This window comes from Rutidosis leptorrhynchoides, chromosome 3, assembly GCF_046630445.1.
Source record: "Rutidosis leptorrhynchoides isolate AG116_Rl617_1_P2 chromosome 3, CSIRO_AGI_Rlap_v1, whole genome shotgun sequence".
Lineage (NCBI taxonomy): Eukaryota > Viridiplantae > Streptophyta > Magnoliopsida > Asterales > Asteraceae > Rutidosis > Rutidosis leptorrhynchoides.
In genome coordinates this window covers 195,081,256-195,092,199 of record NC_092335.1, presented here as the reverse complement: position 1 = coordinate 195,092,199, position 10,944 = coordinate 195,081,256, and positions in this window count along the sequence as shown.

The window sequence follows — 10,944 nt, the reverse complement described above, 5'->3', positions numbered from 1 at the left end:
TTATTCGAAGAGCACGAATGAAGCTATCACAAAAGATTGAGATGAGTAAATGTAGATTTGTTTTAACTTTTGACGTAGTCAGGATTAAATTTAGAAATTAAGGTATGTCTTAACTTTTGACATAGCCACTGTTGAATTCCGGAATTCAAGGGATTTAAAATAAAATCTTGGAAATCTATAAGATCTGATTCTTCAAAATTTAAAGAAATTAGGGTCTCTTTGATTAAATGCGATGATCTGCCCCAATTACTACGTCTGATATTCCAAGTATAAATTTACCTTTTCCATTCCATTAGTTTTCACCACTTCTATACTCAATCCTAAATTCAAAAGATTGTGAAAATGCTTAATCCAGTTCTGATTCTTGTTCTTATCCTCACTATCGCAACAATCATTCTTCTTTTCCAATTACCACCGGAGGAATCTGTTTTCTTCTACTTCGCCCTTGGGGTTATAATGTTTTTAATTCTCCCATGTCTTTATGTTGCGATAAACATTGATATACACGGTTTGTAATTTCCGTATTTGTGATCGGCTTTATATTTTCCTTTATTTATCAGAGCTCTACGCTCTTGTTTTCTCTTCCTGACTCCAAGTCAAACGAATAATGGTCCAGAATTCGTAGGTATAAAGTTTTGAATGATTATAATGTTCTAAGCAGGGTGGAACGTGTTAGCACGATTTGATTTTCAAATTTATCAAAATTACAGAAGATAGAACTATCAAGAATACATTTTCTTGATATATTCAGAAGTTAAGTAGAATGAAAGAGTTATGTAACATGGCACATGATGACGTTAGGGTCTGTGAATCATCACGTTCCATTAGAAACTCAGCATGACTTACTGTAATATAATCACGTTGATCAAGTGTCATTATATTATACTAACTCATGCATCAGTTCCCAACATTACTTCAATAACATTCATATTTTAAGCTCGAAAGTTTACAGAATATAGAAACTAACAATTTCTATATGATGTAACACTGATAGCACGAAGAGATAAATAATTTCGGTCAAGAATATTTATGAAAATATCTTCAGAAGTATCGAAGATATTTATGATGATATTTTGGAACTTCCAAGTTCGAAGGTTGATGAAGAAAAATTTTTCGCAAGATTTTAACATGACTTAGGAGCAAGATATTCTCTAAAGATTTCAACGGATCTAGAATTACCTGGATTCTTTGAATATAGGGTGTGGTCCTTGTATTTGTCCTTAGTCTCCTTAGTGGTTAACTCAATCCATTTTCCAGTTCCAACTTTTCTGAGTTTTTCCAACATACTATTCCTTATCATCAAACTTCTGATGAATAAGGCCGTTTTCGGTTGTCTACGGTTTCTGCTGCTTCATTCAGCTTTTTCTACATTTAGAGTATTGATTTGTAGACTGAGTGCTTTTCAGAATTTCAGAATGGAAGATCATAATTCTAAGAAATAAATGTTATATGGATACATATAACTGTTGATGTGGCAACGTTGCGAGACTCACAATACAGATTTGCTGATTCCCGGTAATTGGTATGGCAATTCTTGTTACAAGATGCGGATGAGTACATGATGAGACTTCAATAGATAAATATAGTGATTTGTCGGAGGGATTTAAACCAAGGAGCAACGAGGTTGCTGGTACGTCTACTGATAATATGGTGGGATATAAAAGGTTCTCCGGTAACAATAAAAGAGCACGCATATATATAGAGGTTATGATAAGGTTAATCCAACTAAAAAGTCGAAGTTGACTTGTTGGAGCTGTGACAAAATTTGCTAATTTGGAAAAGGGATTGAAAAGTTATTTTCGGTAATAACAACGCCAAAGGAGTTAGCACAGATACGTGTCAAACGTTTGTTCAGGTTCCGAGAGTTTTTCAGGTGCATAACTATAGGCATTAATCTTTTCTTCCGTAGATGAAGTGCGGTTGGTTCATCCTCTCGATTGAGGTGTTTTCAAGGATCATGAAAAGTTTGAACACAAATTGTAATCGTCAAGATACAAATGAGGTTTAAGATGAAATCAAGTGGCAAACTTGAAGAAATGTTTAGTTTCATATGTTATAATCAATATTTTAATTCATTTTAATTGTCCAATATTATTAGTCCACAGTCGATAGTCCACAGGTACAATCCAATAATTTATATATAGTTTAATATATAATATTCGAATTAATTAATACGTATCGTGACCCGTATACGTCTCAGACTCGATCACAACTCAAACTATATATATTATTATAGAATCAACCTCAACCCTGTATAGCTAACTCCCGCATTACTGCATATAGAGTGTCTATGGTTATTCCAAATAATATATATAGATGCGTCGATATGATATGTCAAAACCTTGTATACGTGTCCCGATATTTAAAGTGCGTAAAATAATTAACAAAAAATAAATGAGGATAAATAAAGTGCGTAAAGTAAATAACAGAAATTAAATGATGATAAATAAAATTGCGAGATTGTAAATTGCGATAATTAAATTGCGATGGATAAAGTGTAATCAGTTAGCTGAGAACAATTAGCTAGGAACAGTTAGCGTGGATTCTTAACAAAAATTTCTCATAATTAATTTGTTTGTTTCTAACAAATTTTATTTTATCAAATATTTTCTTCATTATGCCACTTGTTGGATTCTGATAAATCAAAATCCAAATATGAAATTGGATGAAAATGGTTATTCTGCGATGAACGGATACGTATATCGGTGGTTATAAGTAGGATAGTAAATGACTGTTGAATCAGCTTTGTCGAATGTACGGTGTAACTTATTAAAGTGAAATCTAAATATTCCTCGGGTATTACCTACCCGTTAAAATATTTTCACCATTAACAGTTTGTACAAAAGAATTTTTAATTACAATCTTTATGAAAATATACTTGTATATATATTTTCTTCAGATGCAATCATGGATTTAATGAGTTAATATGATATTAAACTCATTTGATTTATGTTAGAACAAGAATATATAATCTCTAAAACATGAGAGATTACATATTCGCCATGTTGAACGAAGATAAATGATGTGGAACGTCATGTAGAACGATGATTATGCTCGGGGTACCGATTGTGATGTTGAGGCGTGTGTTGTTGTGGTTTGTGTTGTTGCTGGTGGTACAGTTGATGCCGTTGATGTTGTTGGAGCTGGTACATTTTGCACCATATTTTCCAAGGCTACAGCTCGGGTGCGAAACTCATTGACTTTATTACTCTGGGATGATTGTCGGTATGAACGAGCAAATGAATAAGGTTTTGAATCTGACTTATGATATAGTCGTGGCGAGACACTCTGTAAATGAGAGAAAATGGTGTTATGAACAGGTTCGCCTGTAAGTGCTTCAGGTTCTTCACCAAGAGCGCAGGTTGGTGAGTGGAAAGGATCGCCTTCTTCTCGTCTCCATTGATTTAGTCGACTACGAAACCATCAGATGAATTGGGGATGGCTGATTGGTTGATTCATTCCGGTGACACTGATTTCGGAGCTTGAGTGAAACTCTATGTCGGAATAGCTGTCGGAATAACTATCGGAATAGTTATCGGAATCTAAGGGACTCGAATTTGGTTGAGGGACTCATCTCGTACAATCAGATGAAGGATTTTCGATAAGGAATAGAATAGGATGTAGATTAGTACCCTGCAATACATAATTTACATATGCATATATAATACTAAAATCCCATAAGTTACGGAGGAATCTACGGAAGCTGTCAGGCAAAGGTAACAATAACAGATACGCTAAGATATGAATTTATCTATACACTGTCTATGCAATAGAGGTAGTAAGACGTGTCTAGACTTTAAGGATAATAAGCAAATAATTTTCGACACTAATGATAAGCAAAACTTTTGACATGCAGACACGGTCGAAGTCCAGACTCACTAATGCATCCTAACGACTTATCAGTTATACACACTAATGCAGACCTGGTTCGCTAAGACACCGCTCTGATACCAACTTTAGAAACCCGTCCTAATCCATCCGGACGAAGTCCATATCGATTATAAATGATTCACCACAGTTGATTACATCGCGAGGTACTTGACCTCTATATGGTACATTTTACAAACATTGCATTCGTTTTGAAAAGACAAACTTTCCTTACATTGCAAGTTGACGACATGCATACCATTTCATAATACATCCAACTATAATTGACTTAATAATAATCTTGATAAATTCAACAACTCGAATGCAATGTCTTTTGAAATATGTCATGAATGACTCCAAGTAATATCTCTAATATGAGCAAACGCACAGCGGAAGATTTCTTTCATACCTGAGAATAAACATGCTTTCAAGTGTCAACCAAAAGATTGGTGAGTTCATTAGTTTATCATAACAATCATTTCAATATTTTAATAGACCACAAGATTTCATATTTTCATATCATGCATGAATATAGCCATCTGCATAAAAATCATTCATATGGATTGAACACCTGGTAACCGACGTTAACTTTAATGCATAGAATATCCCCAAACAGAACCTCTCGTCTGTTTAATAATAATCTCGAAGTACTAAAGCATTCGTACCCCGAATGGGACTTGTCAAGGTCCATAGATCTATCTTTAGGATTCGCGTCAATCAGGGGCCATTTCTCTAAATTCTTAGGTTACCAGACTTGAAGGGCGATATTTGGTTAATAATCCAACCATATAATGTAGTTTTGATTACTTGTGTCTATTCCGTAAAACATTTATAAAAGCAGCGCATGTATTCTCAGTCCCAAAAATATATATAAAAAGGGAGTAATGAAACTCACTATCCAATATTTTGTAGTAAAAATATTCATACGACGGAACTGAACAATGCAAGGTTGGCCTCTGATTCACGAACCTATATCATTTTTATATATATTAAAACACATAATAACAATTAACAAGTTTATATATTAATATTATTAGTATACTTCTTATATTAAGAATTTGTATGTTATATTAATAAATAAATTAATTATATCTATTTTATATATTTTAGATGCTTAGTAGTTATATAACAGATTCTTACTAAAGTATTTTAATTAGGATATAATATATGTTATTTATTATAAATATTATATATTAATGCTTGAAAATATTAAATAATGTATTAGAGCTCATATTTATATATATATATATATATATGCTTTAATTTAAAATATATTTATATATTATTTGTAACTTAATTATAATAATATTTTATTAAACAAAATAGTATCTAATATTAATATAGATGTAAAATATATAAATGTCATTTATTTATTAAAATAAAATTTATAATACTAAAATAGTGATAATAATAGTAATGATGATAATAATAATAATAATAATTTAAATGATAATTTTTGTAATAATATTAATGATAACAAAAATAATAATGATAACTATAATAACCATAAAAATAGTAATTTTATTCATAATGATAATAATAATATTATTAATACCAATAATATTTATCTTAATATTACTAATAATAATAATAATATCAACTGTATTAATGTGAGTAATGATAATAATTAACCTAACAATAATAACAATTAATAATAATAATAATAATAATAATAATAATAATAATAATAATAATAATAATAATAATAATAATAATAATAATAATAATAATAATAATAAATAATAATAGTAAAAAAATAAATAGAGTAAAATTACTACCTCAAAGATGTAGCCCTAAACAAAAATGCCCAAGTCCGAGTTTGAACCCGCGACGTCCCGCTAACCCGATAACATCCTTAATTATATTTATTATTATCGTTATTTAACATAACATTAATGAATCATAATCATCATTCTTATACTCGTCACTCATCATCGTGATCTTATTTATCATTATCATCAAATATATCATCATAATCATATCGTACCCATAATCATAATATGATTTCTATTATTATGATAACCATAAATCATCATCTTTTCTTACTAATCATCACCCTCATAAACGCAACCATCATCAATTTAGTGTTCATCATTGTCATCCTTTCGGCCCAACAGGAAAAGAGATACGGCCCAAGTGAGAATTATATAATATCTCGGCCCAATACAAAAACACAGTCCAACATGTTAAATATACATGGAACTCCATTTAGCAAAATTAATAAGCCCAATACATTTTAAATAAAAAGATCGATAAATTCATGGTTGAGAAGGATTCGTTTGGGAGCTGCAACTACAACGTATCATTCTTAATATCATAATTCGATCCAGTCAAGGATATAATTTGTGTCTCAACCCAATTTCAAAACAACCACCCTCGGTCCCAACTAATACGCATGCAGAAGTTTAAAGACTTGTTTATTTGCAAGTGGGTTGTTTGTGAATTGGTTGTCTGCCATTACTTGTTAACTTGTCCCACCATAGATAAGGAAGAAAAGCAAATGATATCCATGCATATGTTCGGTCAAACAATACATGACCCCATAACCGATTTAATCTGTTTTTATATAAATTGCTTAATGAGCAAAAGGTTGTGGGGTTAGTCTGTACTAGTACTTCCAACGCACCATCTCAGTCATGGTATTCATCATGATTATTTATGCTTCTAATAAAATAACCAAGTGAACTTCCCTTTTGTTTTAAAAGTGTCGGCCACACAATAGGAAGGAGGAAAAGAGAATTAGCCACCATCATTATTATTTATGTAATAGCAATTGGGTTGGTGTAGTCTTTTGCGTTTGAAGTCGGACAGTATACAAAAAAAAAATGAGCAAGCAAGAGTAGCAATATATGGGTTATGGTGATTGTTGAAGAAAGATAAACGGAAAAATGATGATTAAATGGTGGTGTTTGTTTGATGGGGTTTGGGGTTCTCACACGAAGCAACAACAAAAATAAAAAAATAAAACAGGAAAGGTAAGCTGCAGAAATATTGTTTATATATCACAGCAGCAGCACTAACAGATCAGGGGTTCAATAAGGTGTTTGGTTAGTACAAACAACAAATGGGTTTTGGTCATGGTAGCGTGTTTGGTAACGTTTGGTTGCAGGTGGGTCTTCAGTTCCAAAAAAAAAAATAAAGATAGAACAGATGCAGCAGACAACAGTGATGATGTTAGGTGGTAGTGACGAGTGTTCATGGTGAATGATATTCAGCGAGGGTTGGTGATGTTTGCGGTTGTTTGATTGAAAAGAGAAAGAAAGAGAGAAAGGAAGATGGTAGTGATGTGGTGATCCTATCATTTAGCAACTTCCATCATTATATGATGATAATACATATGTTAATTCAACAATTGAAGCAGTAATTTGTTTGTTAGTTAGTGTATGTTAGTCGACAAGTATTCACAGAGTAATAGAAAACAAGGATCTAAATCTCTTATATTGACTAAAAGAACGCGTTTGATTATATAAATATATAAGCATACAGCTATAATTATATGTATATATTTTGTATATGTAATTATATAAATCTGTAGTTATATTTGTTTATATATAACTATGTATATATCTGTTTTCATAACACGTATTTTTCTATATCAGCAAGTATATACATACGTAGTGTTATATGTATATCATTATTTATATATGTATTTACATACATAATTTTGTTATTTTGTATATGTATATATATATTTATATATCTCTGTATTTATATAACATTTTATATATGTATATATATCAGTTTCTTAAATTTTGATATTTAATAAATATAAATATATTAAGGTTATTAATAATACTAATAATAATATAATTAATAATATTATTAATAAAGAGCTTAGTAATAATATGACAAACAATAATCTTATTATTAACAATGATGATAATTTTAATGATCTTAATTACTAGTAATGATAATAATAACAAAAATGATAATAATAATCTTATTAGTTTTATTAATGATAACCGTAACATTAATAATAATATAATAACTTATACATACCCAATTTTATATATATATATATATATATATATATATATATATATATATATATATATATATATATATATATATATATATATATATATATATATATATATATATATATATATATATATATATATATATATATATATATATATTAAAAATAATAATATCAAAATTACAATTGTCAATTTTAACAATAATAAAAGTAATGATACTAATATCAATGTAACAACTATATTTAAACTTACAGTTAACTTTGATATAGTATCATTTATTATTTATGTAATATTTTATGATAATATTTACTGAATAGTTAATATTTTTTTATTTTATATATATTTTATAGAAATCATATATAGATTCATAATAACATATATATATATATATATATATATACATATATATATATATATATACATATATATATATATACATATATATATATATACATATACATATATATATACATATACATATATATATATATATATATATATACACACATATATATATATATATACATATTTATTTTTAAACAAGTGTTCGTGAATCGTCGACGCAGTCAAAGGGCAATTGATTATATGAACACAGTTCAAAGTTTTTGAGATTTTAACATTACCGACTTTGCTTATTGTGTAGGAAACATATAAAGATTAAGTTTAAATTTGGTCGGAAATTCTCGGGTCGTCACATTATATATCTAATACTTTGTTAATGTTTTTAACTAATTATCTATACATATAAATATACACATCAATGTTCGTGAATCGTTGAGCATAGTCAAAGGGTAATTGATTACATGAATATAGATTTCAAAATTTTCGAGACTCAACATTACAGATTTTGATTATCGTGTCGGAAACATATAAATATTTAAGTTTAAATTTGATCGGAAATTTTCGGGTCATCACAGTATCTTGTCTGAAATATCAACTATATATTAAAATTTTATATGGTGCACTACAATTACTGTTTTTTTATAAAAATACGTCATATCCGGCCACCCTTATAAAATTCTTTCAAGTGACATAAGTGTTCATAATATATGATAAATTCAACTTATTTTGTCGAATTCGAACATGAATCACATTTTGTAGTTATTTTGGGATCATGCATATCTACTTTTATGTGAATGTAAAACGAGAAACAAATTTATTGTTATTATTAAACAAAATTGTTAAAATGATCTATGTGTTTGTCTATTTTTTTTTCCCTTTTCATCCTTATTTTTTCAAAACTGCAATATGCATTCTTAATAGCGTAAATGTGTCCCAATTTAATCCCTGCATTAATGGATGGTGAAATTGCCCATTAGTGTAGGCTCGTGCATATTACATGATTATATACCCATATCTAATATATACACAATATAATGAAGGAAGCCCTAATTTAGTTTGTTTTCGTTCTATACCCGTACATAATTTCCCTAAATCAACCTTGGATCCTAATTCAGAATAACTGAGTATTGTGTTTGTGGTAGTCCGTCAATTATTCGTACTTCGTTGACATCAAAGAATCCAGGTCGACGATTCTATTGTTGTGCTCGAAGTGTAAGCTTTCATTGATCTTTTTTTTCGAAATCCAACCATGATGCTTGGCCAGTGAAATTGTTTCTGTCTTAATTAGTCTCAGAGTAATAAGAGGAACACAAATAGAACGAAGTATCACATATATGAAAATACATTATACATTAGAATATGAAATGGTTTAAAATCACGTGATATGCACGAGCCTACACTAATGGACAATTTAAGTGTCTATTAATGCAGAGAATATATTAGAATACATTTACGATATTAAGGATGAAAATTGCAGTTTTTAAAAATCAAGAATGAAAAGGGAAAAAAATGGACAAACACAATGATCACTTTGTCAATTTTGTCTTATTATTATTATCATTATCATTATAATTTTAATGTATAGCAAGACAAGATGATTATTATTATTATTATTATTATTATTATTATTATTATTATTGTTGTTGTTTTTGTCAAATCTCAAAACAGCTTACATTTGGCACAAACATATTCGAAATTTGGAAGAAATTCAAGTAATACATAATTTAATTGATCTAACTACTTGACTTTAATTTAAACTCTTTTTTATTTTTTATTTTTTTGAAAGGCGACTTTAAACTCGTTGACCACATTTATTTATTTTTATACTCCGTAATAAATCATACTAATAAAACAAACGGTATTAAATTATGACATTTACAAAGTCAAAAGTCGTGAAGAACTTGCAAAGAAGGTTCAAACATCTAGTATATGTACAACAAATTATGTACACTGTACAAGTATCAAAAGAAGTAAATTGCCGGCATTGGGTCAACATCAAAGGTTTGTATCCTAATCAATGGAGGGAAAAGGCAGTATCTAAACGTATGTTATGCACCAAATTTTATTTATTTTATTTTTTTCGCAAAGCATCCATTTGAAATTGATTAGTGACGTTTAAAGCCCATTTATTATGATGAATTTAAATGTTCCTTTTCTTGGTTTAATCATAAAAGACTACAATATTTATTTACAGTTAAAATATATACACTTAGAAATTTCATATAACACATTATGGTCTAGAATTATAGATTGATGAAACGTATTTGCATTCACCAAATGCAATTATAAACACCAACGAAGCATTGCTTCAATGGTACCGCGGTTACACTTGTGTACTCGCAGGGCTAGAGGTCTCGGGTTCGAGCCTCGTCACCCGCTCTAGGAATTGAAATATATTCCTTGAAGGTGGCCCAAAGGGAAGGTTTTACCGACCCGCTTCGGGACTAAGATCCGGCCCGCCTGCCCCTCGGGATGGTTAAAGGGTCGGATCCTCAGAGTGTGGTTCGGGTTTCCTGCCCGAAAGCGCGTGTGTGTGTGCAAATGATGACTAGGCTTCGGTCCGGACTGATGCAAGCTTGCCTTTCAAAAAAAAAATGCAATTATAAACACAACAATAACAGTATTACTTAATTTAATTATTAATTATAAATTACGGAGTATTAACTAATTAATCTAATCAAAAGACGGTATAATTATAAATGCATGACTATTAATTCCCTTTATAAAGTTATTGATTATTGATTATTGATTCAAG